The sequence below is a fragment of the Protopterus annectens genome, chromosome 3.part0 (assembly GCF_019279795.1).
Source record: "Protopterus annectens isolate FY-2018-M chromosome 3.part0, PAN1.0, whole genome shotgun sequence".
NCBI classification, from domain to species: domain Eukaryota; kingdom Metazoa; phylum Chordata; order Ceratodontiformes; family Protopteridae; genus Protopterus; species Protopterus annectens.
The window spans coordinates 1,889,183,414-1,889,206,124 of record NC_056731.1 but is presented as its reverse complement, the minus strand read 5'-3'; the positions used below and the strand labels follow the sequence as shown (position 1 = coordinate 1,889,206,124).

The window sequence follows — 22,711 nt, the reverse complement described above, 5'->3', positions numbered from 1 at the left end:
TCATTTCCGATAGGGAAGCGTCTTCAGATTACTGGAGATGAAAATACAGGTTTACAAAAATCAAGAAAAAGCAAACTATTATAATAAAAACAATTACAGATATTTAAAGAATGGGGGGGGGGGGTTGTTGCTTTTTTTAATTTGCCCTTAGTCTTAGTGGATGAATTAATCCAGGTGTCTGCAGAAACTATTTCATCTCTGCTGAAGACTATCTGAATAAAGGTCTCAGTAAAACAGCCCCATAGAAGCAAACTGTGTATAATGTTCGGTACTTTTCTGGGGAACAGCAAGTAAAAATCACCTCTATAAACAAAAAAAACCCCCAAAAAACATAGATCCTTGGTTGACTTGTAAGGTGACAACATCCACTTCAGTCTTCTAATTCTTCTCTTCCCTCCTCAGATCCTTTGGTGAATTGTAGAAAAATCTTCATTCTTCTTCTCCTCTCCCTTCATTGACCCTTAGGTGATTTGCAGAATTTTCAGTCTTGTCTCTCTCCACAGACAATGGAACTGCTCCAACACTTCAGCACCTTTTAATAACCAGATGAGTCCCTAAAAAGCTTTTTTTTTTTTTAAAACAATAACCTCCAGCTCTCACAACATGATCTGCATAGCCAGCTGCTGCCTCGTTATAGCAAGAAGCCATTGCTTTCACAGAAAGGTTTACTCGACTACATCTTTCTTAAGCAAACAGTTTCTACATTTTCAACTAGGTCTGTCACTTGTGCCAGAACTGTGAACTACTCAGTGTTGGCATACGGACAGACCTAATTTGGAACAAGCAAAGCCAGGATACCTCTGAACTTCCTTGCTTAAGTTAAGAAGTAACAATTTTTAGTTATTACTCTAACTCACTTAAAAAGTTATTAGAAAACAGATGTTACATTAACATTTTCTAAACAAAAGAAAATATGATACACTAATGTCGAGCATGACTTATTAGCTTATTGATTTTCGAGGGTGGCCTAATGGTTAAGGTGCTTGCCTTACAAACACAAGGTGCAGGGTTTGAGTCTCACAAGGGATAATTGGCTAGGCTTAAAATGGCTTGCAAGGGCAGTTAGCTTAGTACTAACCTATGAACTTATTATAATGCCCCAGGGCAGATAGCCTAGTACTAAACTATGAAACTATATTATATAAGGGGACCTTCATTGTGTCACTACTAGACAGAGGCACAGTATTCTAAATCTATTCTGTGCATTTTTGTACCATTTCATGGGGTGGCGAAAGCCACATCACTATGGCTAGGCTTACAAATGCCCCAGGGCAGATAGCCTAGTACTAAACTATGAAACTATGAATTGCTAAAAAAAATTGTACGGATGGACAAAAAACGAAAAATATGATGTAAAATCAGGGACATTCTGCATTGCATCAGGGGCAGAAATAGACCCTGCAACTTCTTTTCAATTCAAAACTGGTCTTGCATTATCATGCATTTCCTCAACAAAACAAGGTATCTAACTCTAATGGCTGGCACACGCACTATTCAAATCCAACTGTATCAGCATTACAAATGCAGATTTGTAGTCAGGTCTGAATTTCTGAAGCATTCAGTGTATGGAGTCTGGACAAGGACGGGAGAGGATAACGGAACAATATCAGTGACCGTTTTACATATTACTTGAATTAACTTAAAATGAAAAGAAAACAGCTTTTGCGTCAATATGCATTTTCTGAACAGAATGAAGTATGAAATTTAATACCTGGCACTATCAAGTCTGAAGGGTCGAGGCATTCAGTGTGTCGTGTGTAAACAGTCTAACTGTAGTAAGTGGTGGTTGTATTTTAGTAGCTTGCAACAGCTGCAGAGTAGAAGACTTTTTTTTACCTCAACTTAAGGATGAGGGGTTCCCGTTTAGGGAAATGTACAAGGAGCCAGATATCCAGCAGACATGCAGGGCAAATCTCAGAAACAGCATTAAAATATTACCCACAATTTTCCATCTCTCCTGGCTCTGCTCTATCCTGTAAATGTGACACTGCAGCAGTGCTCTGCCTTGTGAATTCAGAACACAAGACACAAAGTACCGAGTATGAATACCTGTGCTACAGCTGTACCCTTGTGGTATGCACACTAACGGTGTCCATGCAAGGTGTGATGAACGATTCCTGCCTACTTCAGCTACCATCATTCACATGGCTAGAGACTGGATGTTTCTATAAAAAACATAAGCAACATATACTGTGGTGGTCTGCAGAAATTTGCTGAAAGGGGTACTAAACTGAAATGCACAGTGGTGAGGCCATCCTCAGGCCACTGTCCATTCTGCTAGGGATAATCCCAGAAGCATCATCCCCCTTTAGGGCCACAAATAAACTTCTCTCTCAGCCAGCTCATAGGTACTCCACATGTTCTGATGGACCTTTCAGCTGCTATGGAACAAGCCTTAGCCTTGGCATTGAATAGCATGTTGCCAACATGCCTGTTACACTGCTGTAATGTGTGACTACAGTCCCTTCATGGCATTTATGATATGGATTACAGTCTGCCACACTTGTTCTCTCTAAGAGCTGTACAGCACTCCCTGTACTAATAGATGTATCCATTTATCCTAGATGGTTGCAGCAGGACATTATTTTCAGCAGGGCTGATACTGTCCAACCTTTGTCTTCTCCTGTGTCCTCTGGACATGCAGACACCTGTAAACACATGACACAGAGCTACAGACAATACACTGTTGGGACAATTTAGGTAACAGTTATCATCAAAGGAGTAATCTAATTAAAAATATGTGGCATGATGGATGATTAAATGCTGCAGAAATATATATATTTTATTACAAACTTGCTGTGAAAATTACTGCTTTCTGATATGACTAGCTATTTGAATGTTTTATTTTAAATGAGAGTTAGCACAATATTTTTGCTAATAACGCACATCAGAACAAATACAGATTGAAAGCACCTGGTGAAGTGAAGTTGAAAGAAAGGACTATAGCCTTATAAATGAGAGAGACTGCTCTCTCAGTGCAGAGGGAATATTTCTTGAAAGAGAGACTGACCTCTCACTGTAGAGGAACACTTGCACTGAAGACAGAATTGCTTGGAACAGACATTTGTCTTAACCCAGAAGTAATGCTACTTGGAAAAGACCAATGTCTTGATGTGACAGAGAAGTCGGCCTCTAAATGCAGAGGCAAAAATTGTGTGGAAGAGAGAATTGCTTGAAAGGGATGCTTACCTTTCAGTACAGAAGGGGTACTGCCTGAAAGAGACATCGGCCTTTTGAAACAGAAGGAACATTGCTTTGAATAAACATTAACCTTTAGACACAGAAGGAATGGACTCCCCTAATGTGTACCATTCTGAAGGACTTGCTGGAGGTGGAAACCTGTGTGGAGAGTATAAGTTTGCATTTTTCTGCTCACAAATGCAGTTTACTTTTATTTGATTTTTTAACACTATAAAGAAAACTGCAAGGAATAGAGGCAGCTACCTTTAGTGTGCTTTGCATCGTACACATACTATATTCACAGGGAGGGTATGCCATATAATACATGTGGGAACAGATATCAGAATATATACTCAGCAGGAGTACTTCCCACATACTGGTACATGCAATCCCCACAAATCTCAAACACTTGTTAGGGCCTACAGTTATGAACAGTGCAAGGCAATACATTTCTGCAGTCACCATTAGGGAACACCTCAATAAATGCCAATGACCTTAATACAGTTGGACAATATATGTATGAAAAGGACTGACATACCTGCTCCATAGTCCTTCATATAGATACGATAGGCATGTAACAAGGACAAGCTGTCCTGGTATTATTGTCCACCTGTTGCCAGCAAAATCTACATACAATACATACGTGCAGGTACACATAATCCTGTTAGCCTTTTATAATCAGAATTCCAGTACAATGATACGCATCCTTAAAGCAGACAAAAACAGCTTAGCATTCACTTTCAGGGTACTGTGTGTCTCCTTTGTCTACATTAATACTAATTCATAATTATCTAATACAGCTTCCCAAAACTGCATGATCTGCCATGAAAAGTGATGGAGAACCTCTAAAGCAAAGCAATTTTACCCCCATTTTTACATGACATATAGGCAAAGTAGGCCATGGTGCATGGTCATTTATAAATTGGTTTATTTTGCTGCTCTGCACCTTTGACTTAAAATGTAGCTTACTCTCTTGTTGCAGTCATTCTACTGCAGAGTTACATGTTGCATTACATGCAATTTGGAAATCACTTTGTAAGCAAGTTTTACAGGCTACCATTTTCAGAGGAGATTCAAGAAAATGGCAGCTGTGTTAGTGGCTGCTAGAGAGTGCCAGCATGGTGCTGGAAAGACATAAAAAATTATGTTTCATCTCCTTCATGCCCATTTCGGGGGTGCCTACTGGGCCCCTATAATGGTGCCATTAAATGGTTGACACCTAGTGTGGTTGAAGAGTTGTCACCAGGACAGGGAAATATGGAACGGAAATAGTATTGTAATGATCAGAGATGCAGGAACCCTGAAGATCTCACTGTATAAGAAGCAGAAGTTAGGTTGATGTTGGTTGTTTCCCTTATAAAGTAACAATTAATACTGCACAAATATGGTCAATCTTTAACAAATTAACAAATTACATTATTCAAATACATAGCACAAACTATATATTCACTTATCCATACACAATTAAGTAGAATTTGTTTGAGTTGAGCTTCTGGGTATGAACTATTTTAAAAGGGCCAATTTAAGACTGAGTAGCCTTATTAAAAATCTTGACAGTGACCAAAACATGGTCCAGAAATCACTTTTGCTACAAAACTGGATAACACACTCTGAAGCTACAATACAAACCAATTCAAAATTGTTTCTTTAAAAATGAGTAAGATCCATGATCTTGTAGTTTTTAACTTCTGGATCTTTGTTTGCAGAAGCTCTGTTAAGTTCTACTCAACTCATGTGCACCTACATCATGGATGTTGCATTGCAGCAATGGGGTTTCCAGTGCCAGTTTACCTGAAGCCTGTTCCACCCATAACTGTTGCCTGAAGTCCTCCAATGCTCAAAGCAGCTGTTTATGTTTATTTCAACAGTTACAAATTCAAAATCATGGTGGCTTACTAAAACTGAGCAGTTGTAACTACTTTAAAATAAAATATTATCTGCAATGGAATTTATGATAAAAATAATGAATGTTTACTTCTACCATATTCTCTTTATGTTTGAGCTGCACTCAGCCACATGAAGCATTTATCCATCTTTTTTGGTAAGTGATATATCCCCACTACCCTCCCAGTATGTCTGTGACTCAACAATAGTTGACTCTCTCTCTCAGCCCCCAGACAAGGTCATTTCTTAGGGCATCCAACTGGTAAAATTAAAAAGTATTTTCTCTCCTTCGGAAAAAAAGCATTAGTAACAAAAGAAGGACTAACATTATAGATGTGACTTCTGAGCAACTGATAGTTTACTTTTGACTTGTACATACCTTGATTGGGTCATCCCGCTCCATTCGCCCTACGGGATCACTCTGTTCAGCTACCCTGCCCCCATTCCAACCCACCCCTGCATACTCTGAATTTATAGGTAACCTTCTTTACTAACACCCTCCTTTCATCCACCCATTATCCAATAATTACATCCACCAGCACCAATTACACATGCCCTTCCACGTCCCACCACTCCAGCCCACCTAGCAGTACAATATCCACATCCATATCTCCTACTCACCCAACTCAAACCCTCACCAAATATAAATACTTAAACTCCACAACCTTGCTCCCACTATGTCTTATTATCCCAGTCTCATCTCTACTATACCCTCCTGGGATTAAACTCCCTATTCACCAGTCTCTCACTACCTACTCACTGTATCCACCCCAAATCCCCCACCCTAACCCACAACATTACTATCACCCCAATTCACGCAAGCATATACCCCACCATATACACCCCCATCCCCAATATACTATGCCCCTCCCATGTACCACTTCTATCCATCTAAAAAGCAACCAGGTCTACAATTTCACTACCTAATCGTCCAATACCTAAAAACTATAACCTGTATAACTACCCAGCTACTACTAGGAGGAGACATTCACCCCAACCCCGGGCCAGCAACCCCTGCTAATAAGCCATGCACCCATCACTATCCAGCTAAGCACAAACCCACCGACTTACAGATACTAAATATGAATACCCACAGTTTCATGAATAAAATAGAAGACCTTCACGCTGGCATATTCTTATATAACCCTGATATTATTCTCATCACAGAGACATGGCTTAAACCACATATTAAAGATAATTCCCACCTAGGTATAACATTACCAGGGCAAACTGGCTACATAAAAGAGATGGCGGCTTAGCTGTACTTCACAGAACCAACCTACAACTCCAACTCCTCCAAAAGGATTCCCCCAACTTCAACAATTCAGTGACTCTATTTGCAAAACTCTCCCTTAACCAACATAAGCACCTAAACCTACTGGGCATCTATATACCCCTGGGTGACAACCTAACCACCCTAGAATCCATACTTCACTGGGCCTCATAATACCTCCTTCAAGAAACTATCATGCTAGGTGATGTAAACAATGACTGGAACTCCATCCATTCTCCCACCAACCACATTAACCTATACAACTTCACCCAACTTACAGATACTCCCACATGTATTGATAAGGCCACAAAAAGAGAATTTATACTTTATTGGATCCTCACAAATCAACCAAATACTGCCCATCAATGTGGCACCCTACCAAACTCTCTGAGAGACCACAGCCTCACTTTTATCCTCAGGCACAAACTGAAAATAATTAGCTCTCCCTGCCTTCTACAAACCCACTCTAACAAAACTTTCCCTAGAGACCAAGTCATAAAAGCTTTGCAATGTTGCAATTGGTCTCCCATCAAAACCCTTTCATTAGACAAAGCAGTTGATTACTTCAACTCCACATTCCTAAATATCCTCAACCAACTAGCCCCCTTAAAAACTATCAGGATATGTAGCAACCCCATCCCTTGGCTCCAGAAAACCACAAAAGCCCTACTTAGAGCCAAGGATAAAGCCTAGAAAACCTGGCGCCACACTAGATCACTCGCAGCTAGGCAAACCTTTCACGAGCTCCGGAACAAAGCAAAAAAGCAGGTTACACTCAATAAACAAAACTACTATATCACTCAACAAAACAAATACAGTACAAACCGCAAAAATTCTGGGCAACAATAAATAACATCCTATAGCCTGGAAGAACCACCACTCCTGCCCCCAATATAACAGGTACAGACTTGGACATAATCTCCAGCTTTAATATCTATTTCACCTCCTCAATACTCAGAATCAAACAACAACACTTCCTCCAACACCTCACAACCACATCAGGTCCAAATCAATCCCTCACCTTTCACACTTAAATCTGTTCCTACCTCTACTATCCAAAAACTCTTAGCTAAACTCAAACCAACCACCCTTGCAGCTGATAACCTTCATGCGGAATACCTCCAAATTGCATCCACAGCTATAGCCTATCCCATTTCACTTCTAATAAATAGATCCATCACTGAACCCACCGTTCGATCCCTGTGGAAAACCTCATATATCATACCACTCCACAAAGGTGGCCCCTCCCTAGACCTTTCCAACAATGGACCAATTGCAATTCTCTCACCCCCTAAGATCGTAGAAAGTTGTATTATTCATCACCAGAACCTCTCCTATCTCCTCACCAACAGCCTTCTCTTTTCAACCCAACACGGATTTTGCCCATCCCACAGCACTAACACTGCCCTTCTCAAATTCACCAATACTATAAACTCCCACAGGAATCTTGGTAAATTTGTCTCAGCTACCTTTCTACACTTATCCATGGCATTTGACACAATTTCACATAATAAACTAGTGTCTTGTCTCTCTGACCTCAACCTTAACAACCCCACCCTACTCTGGTTTAAAAGCTATTTAGATAACCTCCAACAATCCGTCAAATGGCAAAACTCTCTATTCCCCCCATTCCCAACCTCCTTAGGCATGCCACAATGATCAATCCTAGGATCCTTCCTTTTTAATATCTTAAAACTAAAAGTAACCACAGTGTCTATAATACACCAAAGAAAAATGTCCCAAAGCAAACACTATCAGCAGCTGGAATCACGAACAGTCAGCCAACTCTTCAGTACAAGCTGTCTTTATTCTTCCACATAAAAGCATACAGATTGAGTGCTTTCATCCCCTAAACTGGGAACTTCATCAGAATCAGATTCTCACTCACTAACCTCACAACTGCAAATCAGGTTCCAGTCCACATCAATACGTAACATTCCCTGCTGAAAACCAATTATTTCTCCCCAGGTTCTCCACCATAATATCAGTTTTAGGTAAAATATAAATATGTGCCACTGTAATCCTCCTCTCTTGCAAATAACCCCTTAAAATTAATCTATTATTACTGTTTATTTCTCCTATTCTAATCAGCATTGGAGTCCCTCTAGCAAGTAATTTTATTTAATTATTTTTCCTTATCCCTGATATTCTGCTGAATGTCTGCCCTGAAATCCTTTGTCGAATTCACATGGTCAATAATATCCAAAAGTGTCTCCTGCAACATTGCTATTTGCAGTCTACATTTCTTAGTATAATTCATACTTTTTGCTTTTTGGCTGTACACAAGGCCATTTACAGTCCATGATAACATGGACAGAGTAGCAATTATGAGAGAAAGCCATTACTCCCACCCATTATTCATGGCAGTTCTTTTAAAGGTTTTAGCTTACATGCACACACTAATGTTTAGCAGGCTGCTCTCGTATGCAGCTGCTTCATTTTCATTTGAACATGTCACATTTTCAAAATGTTTTCTTTCTATGAAAACAGAAACTAAACAGATTTTAGAACCTCTTTCCAATTTTAACTTACAGCATACAGACAACTATCTACATTATCAAATATAAAGTTTACTCATCCAGTTAGGAGCAAATGTCCCAAAGCAATGGCTGCACCCACAAATGTTAACCATTCTAAAATTAAGGTTACTAAAGTGAAACTTCATGTGCAGACTATGTACCCATTTACACTGTTTGCTATTTGCTCTTCTTATCCCTTTCTCCTCCTAGATGTGAAAGACAGCTGTGCACCTATAAATAAATAACCAAAATCATGCACTGTTATATTAAATGCATTAAAGTATTAAGGCTGCTTCATACAGTTTTAAACTGCATTTACTGTTCACTGAACCACTTGCAATGTACCTTTAAATGTTAATTACACTGTACCTTGGACATTTATCATGGAGTATTCAGAGGTTTCAAGATTAATTGCTTGCACCTGCAGATGGCACATCTCCAATTAAAACAGTTGGTAATGAGAAAAACAGTAGTAACTTTGTAAGTACATAAACAAATCTTTGTAAATTTCATTCTGAAATCACTATTCAGGTTTCTCATGGTAAATTGCATGTGCCTGCAGACTTCTATGCCATGGCAGTTGTGGGATGTGTATATCCACCAATTTAACAAAGTCAACAAAATTCCAATCTTTCTTAGCTAACTTGTCTTGCAATTGCATGTTTCACTAGTTTAATCATATATACATTAGGACTGACAATAGTCTCCCATTTATTCCCCGATTACACATGGTTGCACATCTTTTTTATGGTCATCTCCATCATACAGTATTAGTGTCTGTTTCAAATCCAAGCACTTCAGATTTTTCTAGTGAGCGCCTCTGCTTTTTTGCTGTTGCTCAAACAGTTTACTATGGAAAATGTTTCACTAACAAAATCTCTCCACAGGCTTTTGTTATTCTCATAAGAATGAGAAGAGTCCCCATCTGCCTGCTGGCTTACTCTTTGCTAGGTAAACTTAGTTTATTTCCTCCTTAGCCTCTTCTACATCTTAGCAATGTTTTTGATCCTCCAGGAAAAATATTTTGAAGACAGCTGGATACAGCAAATTGAATCTAGAACTTGCCTCATGACATTTCCTGATTTCTAGAATATCCTTGCTTCCCGTCTGCCTGGTGACCAAGTGAATAATCATTTTCCACAAATACTCAGCTGTCTCCTTTTAATTCTTTTATGTCACAATCTTATCAGGAGCAACTATTTTTGTTGGTTTGATTGCATCTTTACTAAGACAGGTTTCATCTGCACTCTCAAGTACAGGCTTGGAGCGTACACATGATGTGCCCTTTCAATTAGCAAATCCTACTGTGCAACAACTACAGTCACTTATTTCTACCTTCATAAAATACAGTCTGTTCCTTCCAGTTTCTCTAGTACTACAGAAACTGTATGTTATTTCTGAGTGAGTGTTGTCTTAACTAAACTAATTTTAAACAGCTCTTCTCAAAAAGTCTAATGCTCTGGCAACACTTTCTTCATTTTAGCCTCCGATTCCTGCAGTTTTATCAGCTCATCAGAATAGCTAGTTAAAGCATATTCTATTTTTCTGGGCTTTTATTTGACTATATATATTCTGTTAGTGTTTTCACTTATTTTTAACACCTCTGAGTACACTTGATTTAAGTCATCTGCTGTACTGAACCTGAAACTTGAACTGCTTTTAGTTGAACACCTGCAAGATTCTTCTCAGTTAGCTTTTTCCCTTCACTTCTAGTTGATTTTCTGTTACTTTCTCCACATTGTTCTTTGCTGACATTCAAGCAGTTGTAATTGGTTACAAGTCAGTAACTAAATTTTATCTGATTTGACTGATGGCTTTAGTGTCTTTTTCCCAAAATTGCAGTCTGCACACTGGGAGAGTTCTAATCAACCTGTTGGCAGTGTGCAACCATCTTCCCAAAAATCAGATTTAGTGTGACAAAAGTAAAAGATTTCAAACTAAACTCAAATCAGAAGAAGCAGAGCCTACTACTTTAGACCTGTGGGTCAGGAATTGCAGCTCCATCAACCCTCTTGTTAACCATGGCCCTGCTGCTGGGTGTGAATGAGTTAATCAAGTTTACTTCAAGTATAATAATTTCCCTTAAGCAAAGTATCCTGCTTCAAATTCTCTATTCAGTGGTAACATCTGAATTCTGGCATTGGGAGTTTACCTAAAATCTGATAAGACTAAAACCACTATACTTACTGCCTCTTGAAGTAGAAACCAACAATATACAGGCTACTTAAGCAATCCAAAAGAGACCAGTGCCGTTTTTCAGAATGGCATAGGAGCAGTCTCCAAAGGTTCACAATTATTTCTCTCTCTCGTTCTTGGGAATGTTCCCAGTCTTATTCGTCAATATTTCTAATAATGAGAACCTGTATTTATGAACATTTTGGACTAAAACACACAGATTTTAAATCCTCTTCCATAGAACTTGGGGAGGGGGAGGCTAACATACAGACTGGGTTCATAACTCAAAAAATGCTCTAAAACTGCCTTGAAGCAGTAAGACAACATTCATGCTGTCTACACAAGTACACCCATCACCAATATGTTTCTTCAAAATGGGGACAGAATCTTCTGTTATACGGTTCAATTTGGGAATACCTCCTGAAGTGTCTAGTCATTCATAGCTGATTAGGTTTACAGTGAAACCCTAAAGGTTGACATAAGGGAAGGACTGTGAAGAACAAAACAGTAAGCTACAAAATGAAGGAGATGTCCTAACTTTTAATTTGGCATCCCACTTCTGTAAAAAAAAGACTGATTGTGACACTAATGCCTGTGGGTGAGCTTTCAAATGCAGCTGTGAAAGGGAAGCTGAAATCTTTGCCAACTTGTGATGAGAGTCAAATTATGGATGTGGGAGCAGCTGACTGGCACAGTGACCCAAGAAATAAATGCATATTAATGCCCTTCTGTATTATGTACAGACCTACTTAATATACATTTCCTTGCTGCTAATTCATTACAGAAAGGTTCTGAAAGCTGAATTTACAGTGCACTTAAAAATACTCAGCATTTTCACTGTTTGCCTTAGTTGTCTTTACATGCACTTGCATGATTCGTGTGGATTTTTAACACTTATTTCTAAGGAAACATGTTTCACTTGTAAACAAATTATAAACAAAGCCCACCTGTCAATTCTGTGCCCCACCACAAACAGTATCATTTGTCTGGTCTATCTTGTATGCAGCATACATGATTTACTTCATCAGAAATACAGGCCCTCTATCTCTAGATACAACTGTACTAGGGTGGTAAAAATAATTAATTTAAACCATGTAAAAATATGGAAAAGTTCTCTTTGTTATTTTTACAGCCATTAGTACATTTGCTGCTGAGGCTGCATTCATAAATTTAAACCTTAAGCATGCTATAGATCAGTTAAGATTGCCGTTTTAAAGTTATACATTTAAAAGCCAAAGCTACAGAACAGAATGGGGAACACATCACATTACATGCGCTACAAAACAGAACTATAGATAAGTTTCTTGGTCAACACTATATTAAGAAACCCATTACTAGAAATGCCAAATCTACTATTATTTACTTTGACTACTTAACACATAGCTTAAGGCCACAGCTCAGGACATCAGTGCAAACTTCAACAATTCTTGCACTGCAGAAGAAACATAAAAGCCTTGGCACAGCAGATTAATGAAGACCAGGTTTTCCAGATGTATGTTACAGTGTCACATTGAAACAGCAAATATACTGGAAGAGCATCACAATCTATTCCAGCTCTACAACATCATCATATGATTTTAAATATTCTGAAATGCAGCATAGGAAAAGCATGGAACTAAACATGTTCTTCTTCTTTCGGCTTTTTCGCGGTTAGGGGTCGCCACAGCGGATCACCTGTCCACTCATGATTGGCAGTGGAGTTTTATGGTGTCGAGTTGCCAGCCCGGCGCCCAACCTTCCACAGAAGGCACACCGCACACTCACACCTAGGGCCAATTTAAAGTGTCCAATCCACCTACAGCATGTCTTTGGGATGTGGGAGGAAACTGGAGCACCCGGAGGAAACCCATATGACCACAGAGAGGACATGCAGACTCCGCACAGAAGGCACCCCAGCCGAGGATCGAACTGAAGAACTTCTTGCTGTGAGGCAGCAATGCTAACCACTGCACCACTGTGGCCACCCACGGAACTAAACATATTACACAACGCTAAAGGCAATGGGAAGAAACTAACCCTGTGATTCACTAATGTCTACATTAAGTGTACACTGTTCTAAGTTAACAGACAACACATTACCTCACACCTTCTTCCTCCTAATTTTAGTTTGGCTATCGATTTTCTTGTACCCTTAAATATCAAAGGGATTCATAAAGATTATCACAAAGTGTATGTACACTTAGTGTAATCTTTCTGAGTAATTAAAAAGCACAAAAGATGTGGTAGGGATGTTCTTGAATATAGACAGTGTACACTTGGTACAGGCATTAATTAATTTGGCACCAGGTTTCTAAACACTGAAGCATATTGAGATGTTAATTATTCCAACCTGCATTTCAAGAAGATTTGGGCAAAAGTTATTATCTGAGAAAAATCAAACACTAAAGAAATGTCCTAAATATGATGATCTATACTCCAACAAATGTTCTTACAATTGTCCAACAAGTGAATATCTATGGTAAAAAAAAAAAAAAAAAAAAAAAAATATATATATATATATATATATATATATATATATATATATATATATATATATATATGTATATATATTTTGTTGTTATCGAAAATTCACTTTACAGAACTTCTAAAAACTGGGACGACTTTGACGAACACTTACTTACAGGAACTCTTAGATCACTGGAATTTTACTCCAGGAAAGTAACCACTTGTGTACATAAACATACATACATATGTATGTATGTGTGTGTGTTATATACATACACACACACACACACACACACACACACACACACACACACACACACACACACACAGACACAGACACATGGATCTAGGACATTTGCTCAAATAAGCAAACGTCCTGAATCTTTAACAACCGAACACACTAACAAAAGCACTTTTATCGAAAAAGCGCTTTCGTTAAAGTGTTACAAAAACAAAAAAAAACACTACTGTGCACCCCCACACCCCCTACTTTAATATTCTCCCTCCGAGACTGCACTACAGTGGGGAAAAGGGAATTTTCCCTTACCCGCACCATAGTACAGCCTCGGCAACAGGCATACTTATGCAAAAGTGCTTCTTCGGTGAAAAGCACTTTCACGCAGGTATGCCCGGCCGTTTGGGTTTTGGACGTTTGCTCATTCAAGCAAAAGTCTGGAACCCATATATATATATATATATATATATATATATATATATATATATATATATATATAGATATATATATATATATATATATATATATATATATATATTCCACGGTGGTGCAGCGGTGGCATTGTTGCCTCACAGCAAGAGGTTCTCCCATTCGATTCTCGGCTTGGGTTGGGAGTGCCTTCTGTGTGGAGTCTGCATGTCTTCCCTGCGGTCAAGTGGGGATTTGAAAGACATGCTTTGAATGCGCGTGCCTTCGTTGAAGGTTGGGCGTCGGGCTGGCAACTCGACACCATAAAAAACAACTGCCAATCATTAGCAGACCGTAGTTCCGCTGTGGCAACCCCTAACTGGGAAAAGCTGAAAGACAAACAACATAGATATATATATATATATATATATATATATATATATATATATATATATATATATATATATATATATATATATATATATACATATACATATATATATATTTATATATATATATAAATGTATATATTTATCCATATTATATATGCATACACACACCCTGGAGAGCACTATTGATCTTAGAGAATGGGCTATTTGTAAAATTGTGTTTTACTTACTTATATACATAATTTTTATCACTATATTTTTTTTAGTACATTTTTTATGTAAAAATAGCTCCTCTGCCTAATGTTTCAAACTTGCTGTAGTATATGTTAATAGTGTTGGAAGAAGCCAAAATACAACATTTAACAATAACTAGGTTATTTACCTTATTTATTTGGTCCCTTACTCCTAAATCGTTTGTTTGACAGTCACTGGAGACTGAAGTTACTTTATACTGATATACATCTGAGCTTCAAATTTCCTTTAGTTTAGCAGTTTTGTAATTTTATAAGAGCAATAATTAAGTTTCTACTTAAGAGCCTTTGTTATTTTAGGCTTTATCCAGATTTCTTCAGCTAAAAGATGCAGAGGTTTGTAAACTTCTTTACTGCTGCTGCTGCCCCCAGTAATCATCTCATGCACTCACACACATCTCTGCTTCAGAAAAAAATGCATGCTAACTAAAACCCTGTTATAGGTTCATAGGTAGGTACTAGGCTATCGGCCCTAGGGCCCATACAAGCCTAGCCAAAAAATGTACCCTGGCCTTTGCCACCCAAGAAAATTATTTTCCTGTGCCCCTGTCGAGCAGAGCCACAGAAGTGATCCCCGGGGTGAATTTCCCATTTCCCATCCAATCATCGAGATTTTTCTTGAAGAGTGCTAATGAGGAGCTCTGTTTGACATAGACAGGTAGTCTATTCCAGAGTATGGGAAGTCTCTGGGACAGGAATCTATCCGTCCAGCATGTTCTGTTTATTGTGGTGACAAGGTTTAGGTCCCTAGAGCGTGTAGCTCGGAGGGATTGGGATTTCTTTAAGTGGAGCATGTCCAACAGCTCTGGGTTTGACATAGCTTTTGTATGTTAGGCAGAGATCGCCCCTGAGTAGGCGATATGCGATGGAGTAAAGCTGTAGTTTTGTGAGACTGTCTGCATAGGGCATCTGTTTGAGGCCAGTAATCCTCTTCATGAGGAATTTCTGTGGTCTTTCCAGTTGTTGTAGATGTCTTGTGAGGTACATACCAAAAGGGGCGTTGTACTCTATAATGGGTCTAATGAGTGATGAGTAGAGGGGAACAATGACCTCTTTTTCTGGATGAGAATCCTTTTGTGATGAGATGAGCCATGTAGAAGGATTTCCTGACCACTGTGGCGATGTGATTATCAAAGGAGAGACTACTGTCCACCTGTGTCCCAAGGTCTCTTATCACATTTTCGGCATTAAGTAGACTACAAGCTATGTGGTAGTTCATGGGTACAGAGTTTTTACCAAAAGGGATGACAATACACTTTTTGGCATTGAGCTTCAGGCCATGGCTTTGACACCAGGTATCTGTCTCACTGAGGCCCTTTTGTAGCTTTTCCACATAGTTAGGAGTTTCAATTATGGCTCCTAGTTTTCAGCCCTCTGCAAACTTTGTTAGCCAAAGACCTTCTGTGTTGGCCTGCACTTCAGAGAAGTAGATACCAAACAGGAGAGGACCCAGGACTGAACCCTGTGGTACTCCACTTGTCACTTGTCTGATGTCGGATTTGGAATCCGCTACTTTCACAGTGTGGGTTCTGTCCATGAGCCAGTTGGCAACCCATCTTGTGACATAGGGATTTATACCTAGTTTAGTGAGCTTATCTATAACTCCAGAGTGGGGGATGGTGTCGAAAGCCTTGGCGAGATCTAGATAAGCTGTGTGAACCATTTTACCCTCATCTATGGCTTTGGTGACTGCTTCAAAGAAGTCACTCAGGTTTAGGAGACATGATCTGCCTTTTACAAATCCAAACTGGGTAGGGTCCAGAGTTTGGAGATTACCAATGTCTTTGTTTATGAGTTCCACGATGATACGTTCCATGGCCTTGCAGACCAGGCTCGTCAGACTAATGGGGCGGTAGTTCCTGGGGTCCGTCGTGGCTCCCCCTTTGTGGAGTGGGATAACCGTCACAGTGCGCCATTCAGTGGGTACAAAGCCTGAGGTGAGGCTATGACTGAACATGGTACTTAGGTAGGGTGCCAGTTCATTCTGTAGTTCATGTAGAACGCAGCCTGGGATATTGTCAGGTCCCATGGATGCTGTGTTCTTGGCTTTGGAGTGTGTGTTTTTTTTACCTGTGCAGCCGTGATTATAGGAACTTTGCATTCTTCCGGTATAGAGATGGGCCCTCTAGGGGGTGAGAGGGGGGTAAAGTTAGCACTGAACCTATCTGCTAGGATGTTGGCAATATCACTTGGTTCTGTACATTTAGTGCCATTGTGCTGCAACTCAGAGCAGATCTGAGTGTTCCCATTTTGATTCTTGACAGCTATAGAATGCTTTGTGGTTGTCTTTAGAGTCAATGGCAATTTTGTTTTCGTAACTAGCTTTGGAGGATTTTATGAGGGATCTCAACTTCTTACTGAGGTTGACCAGGGAGTCCCTCCAAGCATGGGATTTTACTCTTTTTTGCAACAGTTTCTTTCTTCTGTTGTAGAGTTTGTTTATGGCAGAGGACCACCAGATTGGCTTCCTTTTTTTGGAGGATAACATCTTGTTTCTATAAGAGATAGCATGATCCATGCACTCGTGTAACTGCTTATAAAGTGCATTTGTGTAGGATTTGGCAGTCATACCTCTACTGTCTGTCTGCATGGGTGTCATGAAGTTTGCCACTTCTGTCTTAAGAAGTGTGAAGTTGGCTTTGGAGAAGTTTTTTACGATGGTTTCCCTAATTGGGGGTGGGTGGGATGTGGATGTCTAGGCTGATTAGCTTGTGGTCAGATCTGACCAACGAGGAATTGACCTCTGGTGTGCAACACCGGTTTCCCATGATGGTAATGACCAGGTCTAGGATATTGCTGCCCCTGGTGGGGGTGTGAATACGTTGATCCAAGGCGTTGGAATTTATGAATTCTAGAAAACGTTGAGCAAAAGAGTTGGTACATGAGTAGCTTTCCCAGTTAATGGTGAGGTAGTTGAAATCACCCATTATTAGGGAGTTGGGTTGTAACCTAATACTTTCCAATGTATCAAGAAATGAGGAATGTGAATCCTGGGGCATGATGGGGGGTCTGTAGCAATCTTCAGTTTGGATTGCGGTCTTGCCCAGAGTTAGTTGCACTTGAATAATCTCGGATGCATTATGCTGTGCAACTAGCCTGGAGGTGTGGATATCCTTAATGAATATGGACACGCCTCCGCCTTTAGTGCTTCTTTCTGGGTTAGGTGGCCGACTCTATTAACTTTCTAAGTCTACAAAAGCAATATTTAAAATCCATCCCTATTTTCAGCCCTTTGTTTTCCCATTATTTATACTGAGAGGCATACCGCTCAACTGTCCAGATTTGTGGCTCATATTTTTGATCTGTTCCTTATAAAAGCTGTGTTTTTTTTGGCAATTTACTGGAATGATCTGAGGACTGAAATCACTAAAAACTAACATACATTTGAGTTTCAGACTTGAAATCCTTCAGAAAATGTATGGTAAAACAATCCCTATTGCTCTAGCAGCTTTCTAAGTTTATAAGTGCAGTATTTAATATTTGTCCTTATTTTTAGGCCTTTGCCACCCCCCCCCCCATTTTGTAGGGCTTTATCCAGATTTCTTGCACTAAGTGGTTGAGAGGTATGCAGAGAGGTATGGTCGATCGCTCTCATTCTTCTCTTACTCTCTCTCTCACTCACAAACACACACACTTCTGCTTTCATGCATGCATTCACTCACAGAAGCAGACAGCAACAACACACATACACATGATCTTCTCGCTCTCTTACTTTCATATACGCATACTCTCACTCTCTCTCACACAGACACACAAAGACACACAAAGATATACACACACACAAACACACACACACACACAAAGAATTTTATTTTACACTCGCTAAACAGCCAAAGTGGTCTTTAGCCAGTGTAAAATAGCAGCTTAACTGATCTGTCTCTCACACTCATACACTTTCACACACAAACACATGCACTTTTTTTTTTTTACTTTACTTTATTTTACACTCAATAAACAGCAAAACCGCTGCTTAGCGAGTGTAAAATAATGGTGGTTGTTCAGTTTTTCTCAGTCTGAGCTCCAGGCAGCTTGATAAGCTGCAGTGAAGAGGCGGGCTCATTTTTCAGTGGGCATTACTTGTACATTAATAACCTGGTGGAGAACGCTCGTTCCCCAATCAGGGTACGGATATACAGTAAAGCCCATTTTCTTAATGCTTGTAATTGTTTAAATCCTACACTATAATTTAACTGCATTCTATTATGACAAAGGCTTGTATATTAAATGTTGTTATTCTTAAATTTGAGTGTGTGAAATGAATTTGCACTATTATCCATGTATTTTAATTTGTTCTGTAGTCTATAAGGTCCAGGTCTCTCCTGAAAAGGATCTGTGGGCCAGTATACCTAACCTGGTTAACAAATGCAAAAATATAATATCTAAACAGATAAATTGAATGCATAAATATATACATACAGACAGACCAACCCAGCCAGAACCTAATCGGAGAACCAACATTCACACCTTTTTTTTTTGTGCTCTACATGGTGCAGCGGTAGCATTGTTGCCTCACAGCAAGAGGCTTTCCCGTTCAATTCTTGGCTTGGGTTGGGAGTGCCTTCTGTGTGGAGTCTGCATGTCCTCCCCGCAGTCGAGTGGGCGTTCGAAAGATATGCGTTGAATGGGCGTGCCTTCATTGAAGGTTGGGCGTCGGGCTGGCAACTCGACACAATAAAAACCAACTGCTAATCATTAGCGGACCGGAGTTCCATTGTGGCGACCCCTAACTGGGAAAAGCCGAAAGACAAACAACAACAACATATAATAACCAGGAAAACATACAACAGCCCAGAAATGTATGCAAGTGTGCAGCTACATCTACTGTACTACTGACAATTTACAGTTTGATGTACTTGCACAATGTTATTTAACACTCTTGAACCAGCATTTATTAGCCTAATAATTTATTACTAATATTGTAGTTTACATACTGTTCCATATCTAGTCCACACAGTACCATATTTCAGCTTTGTAAATGTTTCAAACTTACATATGGGTATGTGGAGTTACCTCATATATTCCTTTATCAGAGACCCAGACATACAGACTTAGCAACAAGGTAACTAAACCCATCCAGCTGGCTTATTTCTCAATATGCCCGAGTTCCTATTGTGTCTCTGTCTTTACTTCCACTGTAGTGCTACAGTTATAGCTACCATGCACACAAATTCCTTCTGCTTACCCTCCCCCAACACACACAGGCATGCTCCACTCTACAGAATAAGTTATGTCCGCTATAAAACTTACAAAAATAAATCAAATTAGATACATTCCTGTCTGAACTTTAACAAAGCACCATGCCCAGGCCAACAAGTCTTTCATTCTGCAAATCGTGCCTGCAGTAGGGGGTTGGGTGGGAATTTGCCTTCATTCTTTCACTGCTATTCTGTAGCAAGTATTATTTTGTTAAATGGTAGCTGTGTTTTATGAAACCCAAGCAACCACACTAATAAAATTAGGCATGAAACTCAGAAAGAATCAGATAAAATTATCATATTCACCCAAAGGCTAAAAACAGTCTTTTCTTTGTAAACACTAGGGCAGCAGTCCTGCCTTAACAAATCAAGATAAGTGGAAAATGTACCATCAAGATTATTTCGGGAAAAATACTTGCACAATAGATTATTTACAGAGCAGTTCCAGAGGTTAAAGGTCGGTCCCGCCTAATGGCTACAGCTGCTGGCTTCCAGATGATAGTGAAAGTTTAAAACTTGCTGGAAAATGTTCAATTTAGAGGCAGTATTTTGACAGCTGTAGTGGTTTCCTGAACTTGACCAGTAGTGAAATCATTAAGTAAACAAGAACAGCAAGGCTCAAAGAATCTCTTCCTCTCATTTTTAGTATCACATGATTTAGAAATTGAAAGGCATCTTCTAAGATTTTTTTTTATCCATGAACTCTTCAAACGTCACTTTACAATAGTAAGTTCACTTCACTATACTGGCCTACATAGGAACCTCTGGTCCTATTTGATGTGAAAATGGGATGAGGAGAGATCTGTGCATACTATTGATAAGTCAGAAAGGAAATTATATCAGTGTACAAAAACAGAATTCAAATACTAAAGTTAAGAATCTAAGTATCAACAAATTATTTTTTAAGTTTGCAAAATCAGCAGATGCTTGCTTAATAAATGGGATTTCTAAAAAACATACTAGTTCCTAAATATAGCCCCTTCCCAATCTACATCACAAAGTTTTATGGTGATAATCCCAACAAAGTAGCTTGTGAACTGCCAGAATGAGCATAAAATAACTGTATGACATAGCTATGTTACCCAGAAACTTTACAGAACTGCTTAAGACACAGAAAGACAGACATTCTGTTATCTACATTCCTTTTCACATTTAAAATCAAATTTACATGGTAACTGAACAAATCAGTCTCAACACAGTCGTTTTGATAATTGCTTACTTTTACTATCCTTGTTCACTAAAATCCTCTCATTCAGTTCTACAGTCAGAAATAGCTACTTTGATAGGTATTCTGTTGCATTTTGATAGCAAATGCCTTGTATATATGTGTATGTGTGCATACGAGTTTCTTTCTTTAATGACTAGCTATGCAGTCCTTGTAATATTTCCTTACTTTTTTTACATTAAATCTAGACATTGTGAATTTCACTTTTAAGTTATCTGATGTTATTGTATTCTACATCTTTTTTTATTTATGCTTTCAGTACTCTCCAAGTCAGTGTACTCAAAATCCACGATACTTATTGTTACGACCGTGCCCTGGCCCAGCAATCAAGGAGCCTCAATCCTCACCACTAACACCAGGGAGGTTGTCTCATACAAGAGGAAAGGATAACTAATACACACAGTAAAGTACAATTTCCCGTAAGTGCACACAGAGATCACAGTCAATCTGTGGCTGGTTGCTCCCTTGCTCACCAGGTCCCCAATAAGACTCCCCACTGGCACAGCTACATGGTCCAGGTCTCAGCCTAACTGGGCAAGCTGAAACCTCCAGTACTCTCTCTGTCCAACCAGTGCTTCGTGTCCCTGCCAAGTAGCTGACACAACACACACACACTTTGAGATAAGCATTTATACAACTTCACAGACACTCCTGGGAAAGGCTGACACAGATTCTCCAACTGTGCCCCTTTACCCAGACTATACGGTAGTAATTACTGCCACCACCCAGTTAATAATATCAGCTACTAAAAGGCCCTTAAAAGGGTGTCCAATTATTACTGTGCAATATTAATATCCAATGGTAGTATCAAGGCTTACTTTAGAGTGGCCTATTACAATAACCTCTATAAATATGCAATGTACTCTAAAGCTTATCTCTACACAAAGCAGCCACAGGTAGAAGGTTTTAAAAATATTTAATAATAAATAATTAAAACACAAGACAAAACTACTATACCACATAGATATCTAAGAGTTGACAGATCATACAGAAACTTAAAATAATACAGTAGGACAGGTTTGATTTCAAAGAAAAATACCCAATTAATCTTTACTCTTTAACTATTCCTACAAGAAATCACAGTGTTGAAACTTACATGTGAGCATAAGGCAGAGTGCTGGTAAGTTGGATATCCAAAGTCAAAATGCTTCCAGTCTCTCTCTGAGACATAGTATTTAAACATTACTGACAAACATGTTTGCTGGGTCCTTCCCCAATTACATCATTTTTAACACTTAGGTTTTCCCATGCAAACAAACTGCATTATTTAGCAATCTAATACCTGCACAGAAACTTACAATACAAGGCATTTACATGTATATTCTAACAGAAACTAGAGCAATAAAGCACCTTCCACATCTAAATTCTGGTCATAAACTTTAGCCTTAAAACAATGGGCATGAAACCTTCATCCAGCCACAGTGGAGTCGAATTGTAAAACATTAAAGAAATTCACAAGATCTTTTTCAACTTAAAAATACACATTTGAAATACTTGGCTTGGTTTTCCTTACAGCAGATGGCAATGTTGCA

General features: G+C 39.1%; 1 protein-coding gene across 5 annotated transcripts in view; it reads right to left on the bottom strand.

Moving 5' to 3' along the window:
- Positions 1–22,711, bottom strand: part of LOC122797160 (cell wall protein DAN4-like) — an 800,950-nt gene that overhangs the window by 238,600 nt on the left and 539,639 nt on the right. The gene's annotated exons all lie outside the window — the stretch shown is intronic.